This window comes from Chrysochloris asiatica, unplaced genomic scaffold, assembly GCF_000296735.1.
Source record: "Chrysochloris asiatica unplaced genomic scaffold, ChrAsi1.0 scaffold00185, whole genome shotgun sequence".
NCBI classification, from domain to species: domain Eukaryota; kingdom Metazoa; phylum Chordata; class Mammalia; order Afrosoricida; family Chrysochloridae; genus Chrysochloris; species Chrysochloris asiatica.
This window is the reverse complement of record NW_006408703.1, coordinates 4547435-4556940: the sequence shown is the minus strand read 5'-3', so window position 1 is coordinate 4556940 and position 9506 is coordinate 4547435. Positions and strand designations below refer to the sequence as shown.

The following is a 9506-nucleotide window of genomic DNA, read 5'->3' as shown; positions in this document are numbered from 1 at the left end:
TTGCAGTCTGGCGCATTAACCCACAGTGCCACACCATATATATAGTTGTTTATTGTCTTTGAGTCGATGACACTGGATAGGGTTTACAAGGAGTATCTGGTGAGTCTGAATGACCAATCTTGTGGTTCAAACCTACCTTGTGTCCAGTGCTTTATCCCACAGTGCCACACCAGGAGTCCATGTTTAGATAGATAGATAGATAGATAGATAGATAGATAGATAGATAGAGATATGCTTTTCCATGAATACTTAGGATACCCACAATATGTATGTGTATGTGTGTGTGTGTGTGTGTGTGTGTGTGTGTGTGTATGGAGTCCTGGTGTGGCACTGTAGGGTAAGCACTGGACTGCTAACCACAGGATGAATACAAAAACCACATCATGTAAATTCACAGTACCATAGTGTCGTGTAGACAAAATTTAGGATTGTTCTGCCAAGAAAATGAACTTCCTTATGCAGATTAATGTAAACACATGGAAAAAAATTAGTCTTCATAGCAATAAGCCATCTTTTAAATATTCATAACTTATTGAAGAAGGAACATATCTTCATAAATATAGATTTCTTCTTTAGAAATACTCAAAAGCATAGTTGGGAAACGTTAGTAAAGTTAAGAAGCTATTATACATGATATCTAAAGCACATTATTATTTTGACATGCGTAATCTTATAACTAAAATAAGTTATATTATATTTCAAATTGATGTATTTTCACCTGCTATACCAGAGACTTATGGGACTTTTTCATCGTCTACTGAGTGAAAACAACAATGAAATTTAATAATCAAATAAATTATGCAAATTAAAAAAAAACATTTAGAAAAACGAAAAGGTTAAAACATAGACATATTAAGAAATATATATAAAGCTAGTGACAATTTTGCACATCACTAGAGATTAGGACCACTACTTTTTTGTCAGTTTATCATACGGTGGTGGCTTTAATGTTGCTGTGATTCTGAAAGCTACACCATGGGTATTTTAAATACCAGCAGGGCCATCCATGGTGAAAGTTTCAGCTGAACTTCCAGACAAACGCAAACCAGGAAGAATGAATATTTAATCATGGAAAACCTTGCATAATAGTTGTACACTCTGAGCACAGATATTGAATATTGAAACATGATGAAGAGTATCAGAATATTGTCAAGTATTGTGGCAGAAGCTGAGATCCTCAAATGTGAAGGCATTCAAAATTGGATGGAGGAAGAGCTGCCTCCTTAAGGTTGAGTTGACCATGATAACACAGTTGGAGTAAAGTCTTTGGGAATTTCATTTGCTGATGGATATTGTTGTTGTTGTTGTTATGTGCCATTGAGTCGGTTCCGACCCATAGCGACCCTGTATAGGGTTTCCGAGGGTGTAAATCTTTACGGGAGTAGAAAGCCTCATCTTTCTCCCGCGGAGCAGCTGGTAGTTTCGAACCGCTGACCTTAAGGTTCGCAGCCCGATTCGTAACCACTACACTACCAGAGCTCCATAGCAACTCAAAATAAAGTGAAACATCTGTAAATATCCATTAATAATAGGAACATGGAGTATATGATATATTAATCTAGGAAAATTGGAAATTATAAAAAATGAAATGGAATGCATAAATGTTGATATCAAAGGCATTTGTGAACTGAAATGGACTGATATTGGCCATTTTGAATCTGACAGTCACATGGATTACTTCTGGGAATGACAAATTGAAGAGGAATGGCATCACATCCATCATCAAAAAGCATTTCAAGGTATTGAAGTACAATGCAGCCTGTGACACGCCTACAAGGATGACCAGTTAATACCAATATTATTCAAATAACATGCCAATCAATAAAGCCAGTGATGAAGAAATTGAAGAATTCTACCAACTTCTTCAGTCTGAAATTGATCAAACATGCAATCAAGATGTATTGATAATAACTGGTGTTTGGAATAGAAAGGTTGGAAACAAAGAGGAAGGATTAGTAATTAGAACATACGGCCTTGGTGAAAGAAACGATGCTAAAGATCTCATGATAGAATTTCGCAAGACCAATGACTTCTTCAATGAAAATACTTTTTTTTTTTTTTTTCTCTTCTGCATGCTGGTTTTATTGGTGGCAGAAGAAAAAAAAAAATAAGACATATCTGCTGTAATTAACTCTATACTGTTTTCCTATGCTTTGTATGTCTTGTTTCCCCCCTGCAAATCTTCTTTTTTTCCCTTCACATACAAATATCCACCATTGTTGCATCTTATTCTGAAGAGAAAATAGGACATCTTTCAACAGGTTTTGACCAGGATGTTTCAGTCAATGGCTCCTTTCTTCATGAAGATTCTTTCTTGTGTTAGTTCTGAACTTGGGGAGGTTCGTAAAACTGCTGGGTGCACTTTGGCCATCACCTCCTCTCCAGATCTCCAGAGTTTGATCATAGGTGCCTTCTTCCCATCCCTCTCTTTGAAAGGAAATGATGTTGCTCAGGAGCACCTGTTCATAATTTCCATAATCAATGAGTTAACAATTGCTTTCATGCCCAAAGAATGGAAAGCTTCAACTTCTGCTAGGTGAAACTTGTTGTCTTCTCAGTAAAGTGTAAAACAATCATCTCCTGGTTTCCACATTTTTTTTTTTACTCCATAGGAATCAAAGATTCTAGAACTTTTTCTGGTTTAATTGGCCCAGACCTTCTTTTTGACCCACTATTATAAAATATTTTGTCATCATAGGGAGTAGTTGTGATGTGTCCTGTTGGCTTAATTGGTCCTACTCACCTCCCCTTGACTGGCATTTCTGTCTCTCCATTTGGAATGTCACTGAAGCTATTTGTCCTAACAGGATTCTGGTAGTCAGTATTTACATTAAAATGTTTTTCTATTTTTATATAATTGAAAGTTTTATTATTTATTGTCTGGTTTTCTGTCATAAAAATGATCATAATTTGCTGTTTGATTTTCTCTTTTTCCACATTTCTCATTATTATAATCTGTGGATTCTTGAGTAAGTGGATTTTCTTTTGCCAATGCATAAGCTGTACCTTTTCCTCTCTCTCTCTTTCTCTCTCTCTTTCTCTCTCTCTCTCTCTCTCTTTCAAGTACCATCATTGTGCTGGGAATTGGAAGGATATGAAGTGTCTTTAGTTCTATCTTATCTAGAATATGGCCTATCCCACTTGATTCTCTCTTCAGTCCATATTTCAGATACTGAACAAGTTGGTTTTTCAGAATCTCTGGTTCTAAGTAATCCACTGCCTTCAAAAACAGAACTTGAATTTTGTGTATCCTTTGAAAAAGAGGAGTTTTTCATTTCTTGACTTCCTGATACCATTTTAAGGAAGATGTCTCGGTTGACTATTATCTCTTATTTCATTTTGCTCCATATTTGAAAATCTATGCTGTCCCAGATGAAGCTTCTGTGGCTGTAATTTAGGTTCTTCCATATTCAACATTCCCATTTTTGACTCTAAGAAATAAAATAATGTGCTCGGCGCTGATGGTCTTGTATTTTCCAGATCTTCTTCATCTTCAGTTCTTACTCGCCACCTGCCTTTTCCTTTTCTTCTCAGAGGTAGACCCATGACAAGTTTCTGTGTGTTGCTCTTAAGAAGTACATTCAATATGGCTTCTAAGTTGTATCCATTATCCATAAGATCTTGCCTTCATGCTTCCTTACTGAAGCCCATTTCTGTTATGTGCTGCAGAGCCTTCTCATTAACAAGTTCTCTGTAGACACCTGCAGGTTTCCCCTCAGGTTTAATTGACTTTTCTTTTTGTAAAACTTCCCTATTTCAGTTGCCACCAGTCCTCATATTGAGATTACATCTAGCACCACCACCACCTCCTCCAAATGTCTTCTTTCTTTGCTCTTTGCAACTTCTGCGATAGCAGCAGCCTTTTGTTTTTCAAATTCATCATTATCATTTGAAGATTTGGCTGGCATTGTAACTTGCAATGTCTTCCTTTGGTCAAGTTTTGTACTATAAACTTGGACATCAGATACACACTTATGCCCAAAAGGCACAAGTGGAGGGGGTCCACCTTTGGTTCCAATATTGCTTCTATTATGGTTTGACAAGTTTCTCTGTAACTCCCATTTCTCAATAAGGTGCTCTACTTCCCTGCCAAAAATTGTGGTATTAGTCATTCAAAAGCAAGAATCCATTTTTTATTTCAGCAATGCCTGAAAGCTTAATTTTAGTTCTAGGTGGTGTGTTCAGGCTTATTTTTGACATATAATTAAATTCTACTGCTGTACAACTTGTATGATCATCAGTCATCTGTAAACACAGCATTCTTGTTTCAGCCTGAGATTCTTCATTATCCTTTGGTGCAGCAACATTATGAATTTTTTGAATTTTCAAAACAAAGGGACCTTCAAGCTTTTCTATCTTTCTGCCATCAATGTCCCTGTTGAGGAATTACTTGTCAAATATTCTCAAATCTGTATTGAGAGCAATCAGGATGATGTCATTTATATTGACTTTGTCAGGAGAACTTGTACAAGCATCAATGCTTTCATCTGAAAGATATCTGCTCCTCTGAAGAGTTTCAAACTATTCTCCTAGCTCCTCCTGATTTGTGTTGTATGTTTTGTTTCATTCTAATGCATCCTTCACTCATTTCATTAAGGTTGTGAACTTCCCCAAAGCAGGAGCAAATCGCTTCATTCTGGTTCCTACCGATCAGTCCCATGGTACCCATCCAGGTCTGGAAATGCGCTATTGCAAATACCTTTCTTAAACAAAATGAATGACAACTATACACATGGACTTCACCAGATGGGATACATAGAAATCAAATTGACTACATCTGTGGAAAGAGATGGTAGAAAAGCTCGTTATCATCAGCAAAAACAAAACAGGGGCAGACTGTGGAACAGGCCATCAATTACTCAGGTGCAAGTTTAGGCTGATGCTGAAGAAAATTAAAACAGGTCCACAAGAGCCAAAATATGACCTTGAACATATTCAATCTGAATTTAGAGATCATCTGAAGAACAAAGTTGATGCATTAGACATTAAAGATGGAAGACCAGAAAAGTTGTGGGATAACAAGAATATCACACCGAAAGAAAGCAAAAGGTCATTAAGGGAAAGAAGGAAAAGTACAAAATGGGTGTTAGAAGACACTCTGTTCTTAAATTGTTCTACAGCATAGAGATGTTAAAGCAAATAGAAGAAATAAGAAAGTACAAGACCTGAACAGAAAATTTCAAAGGTCATCTCAAGAAGACAAAGTTAAATATTAAAATGAAATGTGCACAGACCTAGAGTTAGAAAACTAAAAGAAAGAAAACATTCAGTATTTCTCAAGGTGAGGGAAATGAGGGGAAAAAAATTCAAGTCTCAACTTGCAATGTTGAAGGGTTCTATGGGCAAAATACTGAATGATACAGAAAGCATCAATACAAAATGGAAGGAATACACAGAGTTATTGTATCAAAAAAAAAAAAAAAGTTGATGTTCAACCATTTAAGAAGTCCAAGGTGCATTTAATGAACAAGCATACAGGAATTAATGGAATACAAATTGAAATCTTTCAACAAACTGATGTGACATTGGAAGAATTCACTCATCTATGCCAAGAAATTTAGAAGACAATTACCTGATCATCTGACTGGAAGAGAGCCATATTTGTGCCCATTCCAAATAGAGGTGACCCAATGAAATGTGGAAATCATCAGACAATCTCATTGATATCCCATTGATATGGAAATCATCAGACAATATCATTGGTATCCCTAAACTTACTAAATTTAGTAATATTTAGTAAAAATTTAACTAAAGATAATACACTAATGGCTGTAAACATATGTCGACAGAGAACGTCCAGAGGTTCAAGCTGGATTCAGAAGAAAATGTGGAACAAAGGATATCATTGCTGACATCAGATAGATCTTGGCTGAAAGCAGAGAGCACCAGAAAGATGTGTACCTGTGCTTTATTGACTACACAAATAATAAGTATTCCAGAGCACTTAATTGTGCTCACAGGGAACCTGTACATAGACTAAATGACAGTTGTTGGAACAGAACAAGGGAATAATGAATGGTATAAATTTAGAAAAGGTGTACACCAGGGTTGTATTCATTCATTGGAGATATATACTCAGGAAATAATCAGAGAAACTGGATTATATGACAAAAAAACATGGCATTAGGATAGGAGGAAGACTCATTAACAACCTGTGATATGCAATGATACAACCCGGTTTGCTCAAAGGGAAAAGACTTAAAATAGTTACTGATGAAGATCAAAGATCACAACCTTTGGTACTGGTTGCATCTCAATGTAAAGAAAACAAAAATCCTCACTAGTGAAAAAATAAATGACATCCATATAAATGGAGAAAAGAATGAAGTTGTCAAAGACTTCATTTTGCTCAGATCAACCATCAACCCTCATGGGAGCAGCAGTCAGGAAATCAAATGACATATTGCATTGCACAAATCAGCTTCACAAGACCTCTTTAAATTGTTCAAGAGCAAAGATGTCAATTAGAGGATTAAGGTGCACCTAATTCAAGCCACAGTATTTTCAATACCATGTGAAAGTTAGACAGTGAATAAGGTGACCATAGAAGAAGTGTTGCATTTGAGGAGGAGGTTTTGGAGGCGAATATTGAAAGTGTCATGGACTGCCAAAAGAACAAACAGATCTGTGTTGGAAGAAGTACAGCCAGAGTGCTCTTTGGAGGCCAAGATGGCCAAACTTTGTCTCTCATACTTTGAACATATTATCAGGAGGGACCAGTCACTGAAGAAGGCTATCATGTTTGGTAATGTGAAGGGTTGGAGAAAAAGAAGGACATCACCAATGAGATGGGTTGACACAGTGGCAGCAACAATGGGCCTGGATGTAGCAATGATAGTGACTTTGGTGCTGGACTGGGAGGTGTTTCATTATGTTGTACATAGGGTTGCTATGAGTTACCAAACTCGATGGCACCTAACAACAACAACAACAGATTAGCAGTCTTTAAAACTAGCAATCAGAGTAAGCAAACCCTAATCATAATACATCCAAATGCTATCCTTGCCATGAAAGTATAACTCTGTCTGCTTATATCCTTACCTTGACAGTCATAAGTTATTTGCATCCAGTAAAAATATAAATAAATAAAGTGAATTAATGGAATATCTCACATAACCAAAATGTTTTGCTTATCATATGAAATTTTTCTCACTGTTGTTTTCCTTGCCCTTAAATTCTAAATTACCTAATAAATATTACTTGAATGAAAGGATTCAGAAGATCATATCTTGACTTCTACCCATTTTTAGTAATATGATTGCTACTCTGGGCTTTTTCTAGCCATTGTCACATAAATGCCATGATATGATCAGTGTGACTATACAAAAAAAGTGCTGTGACTCACCTGGGCACTATTAGACAGTCTACTAATGCAAGCATGGTCCATGGAACTGTTTCAGGGTTGTTGTTGTTGTTGTTGTTGTTAAGTGCCATCGAGTCCTTTCCGACCCATAGCAACCCTGTAAAGGGTTTCTGAGGAGCAGCTAGTGAGCTTGAACCAACAAACTTGCAGTTCAAACGGCTTTACAATCTGAAGCATTAACCCTCAGCACCACATCAGGACTCCATTTCAGAGTTACTGTTGTTGTTGTTGTTGTTGTTAGGTGCCATTGAGTTAGCACCGACTCATAGTGACCTTATGCACAGCAGAACGAAACACTGCCCGATCCTGGGTCAACCTCACTACTGTTGCCACGCTTGAGTCCATCGATGCTGCCACTCATTTCATGGTGGTGGTTATGTGCCGTGGAGTTGGAACCGACTCACAGCGACCCTGTACAGGGTTTCCTAGACTGTAAATCTTTATGAGAGCAGAAAGCCTCATCTTTCTCCCGGGCAACAGGTGATAGTTTCAAACTGCTGACCTTGGGGTTCGCAGGTCGATACATAAAAACTACGCTACCATTTCAGGGTTTGTTGTTGTTGTTAAGTGCGGTCAAGTCAGTTCCGACCCATAGAGAACCTGTATAGGGTTTACGAGGAACAGCTAGTGAGCTTGAACCACTGACTTAGCAGTTAAAGTAGCTTTGCAGTCGGTCGCGTCAACCCACAGCGCCACATCAGGACTCCCTATACAAATCAAATTCATGGAACATTTGTAAGAATTGATCAGTTATGCCATCTTTCTAAGCTTAGAAAAAACTAATCACAAAAGTTGGGAGACTTCACTATCATCAAGAAGAACCAGGAGAAGAGTGTGTCCTTTGAACCCAGTGTCCTAGAGCTCAGAACATACTAGACCCAGATGACAGAATTGTATAAACAGAATGAAATGGCAAGAGCCAGGGGACCAGCTCAAGACAGCCCGTAGGGCCTCCCTACCTGCAGAGTGGGGTTGCTTTAGTGGACTTCTGATTTGTAAATACAGAACTGGACACCTTCAGGCAGGAAGCTTTCTAGTGGAGAGGCATGTCTATGCACTTATTGGTATAGCTAAAGAGCTTGGAATGCTTGCTGAAGCAGGGCAGAGGCTAGACCTCAGCAATGGCCTAGAGCAAGGACTGAGGCTGAAAGACCTGAGAGGTTGAAAGCTGTCTGGATTGACAAACTGGTCCTAAATTGTAACCTGTTACTTCCCTAAGAAACCCGATAATTGTGAATATGGTGTTTGAGTTCTGTGTAGCCCTTGCAACAAATTATTACATCCAGCAGAGAAATAGAGTGCTGTGGAGGGACAGCTGGTGATAAGAAGGTTGCACACTGGAGACACGCTGATCTTCACCTCATAGAAATCAGCCTTGAACTGATACTGACAGTGAGTACCTTCTCATGCATTTAGAGTAGGTGTGGTGCCTCTTTTTGACACGTTATAATTAGATTCTTTGCTAAAATAAAATGATCAAAGAATATAGAATGCAAAGTGTTCCTTTTTAAAATTCCCACCCATCACCAAAAGAAGGGTTTTCTGTATAAAGTAAGAGTTATATAATTTTGATGGGGCAGTAAAATGACTGTGGTTGACAGAGTAATACCCTCCCCTGATTATATCCATGTCTCAATCTCTAAAACACAAAATGTACGTTACATGAGAAAATCTACATTCAGAGTTGCAAATGGAATTAATTTAATAGCTGACCTTAAAATAAAGAGATTATCCTGGATTATCTGGATGGGATCAATGTAGTCACGAGCTTTTTATAAACGGTACGAGGCATAGAAGAACCAGTGTTAGAGTGATGGGATGCAAAACAGATTATTTTCATCATTGCTCATCATTTAAAATGGATGGGGACAGTGACCAAGGATTACAGGCAGAGTTTCGAAGCTGGAAAAGCAAAAAGACAGCTACCCCTTTATAGCATCCAGAAAGGAATGCAGCTCTGCTGACCCATTAACTTTTAGCCCACACAGGCCCATGTCGAAATTCTGACCTCCAGAAGTGAAAGATAGTAAATTTATGCAGCTTTAAGCCACCACATTTTGATAATTTGTTGCAGTTGCAATAGGAAACTAATACAGTGGGTAATAGGAACAGAGTGACTTAGATTTTATATTTTCTACTTTGA

The 9506-nt window shown here is 37.7% G+C and overlaps 1 pseudogene; it reads right to left on the bottom strand.

Annotated features, from left to right (window-relative positions):
* Window positions 1-2319: 2319 nt before the first annotated feature.
* LOC102840384 lies at window positions 2320-4491 on the bottom strand (annotated as a pseudogene).
* Window positions 4492-9506: the final 5015 nt, after the last annotated feature.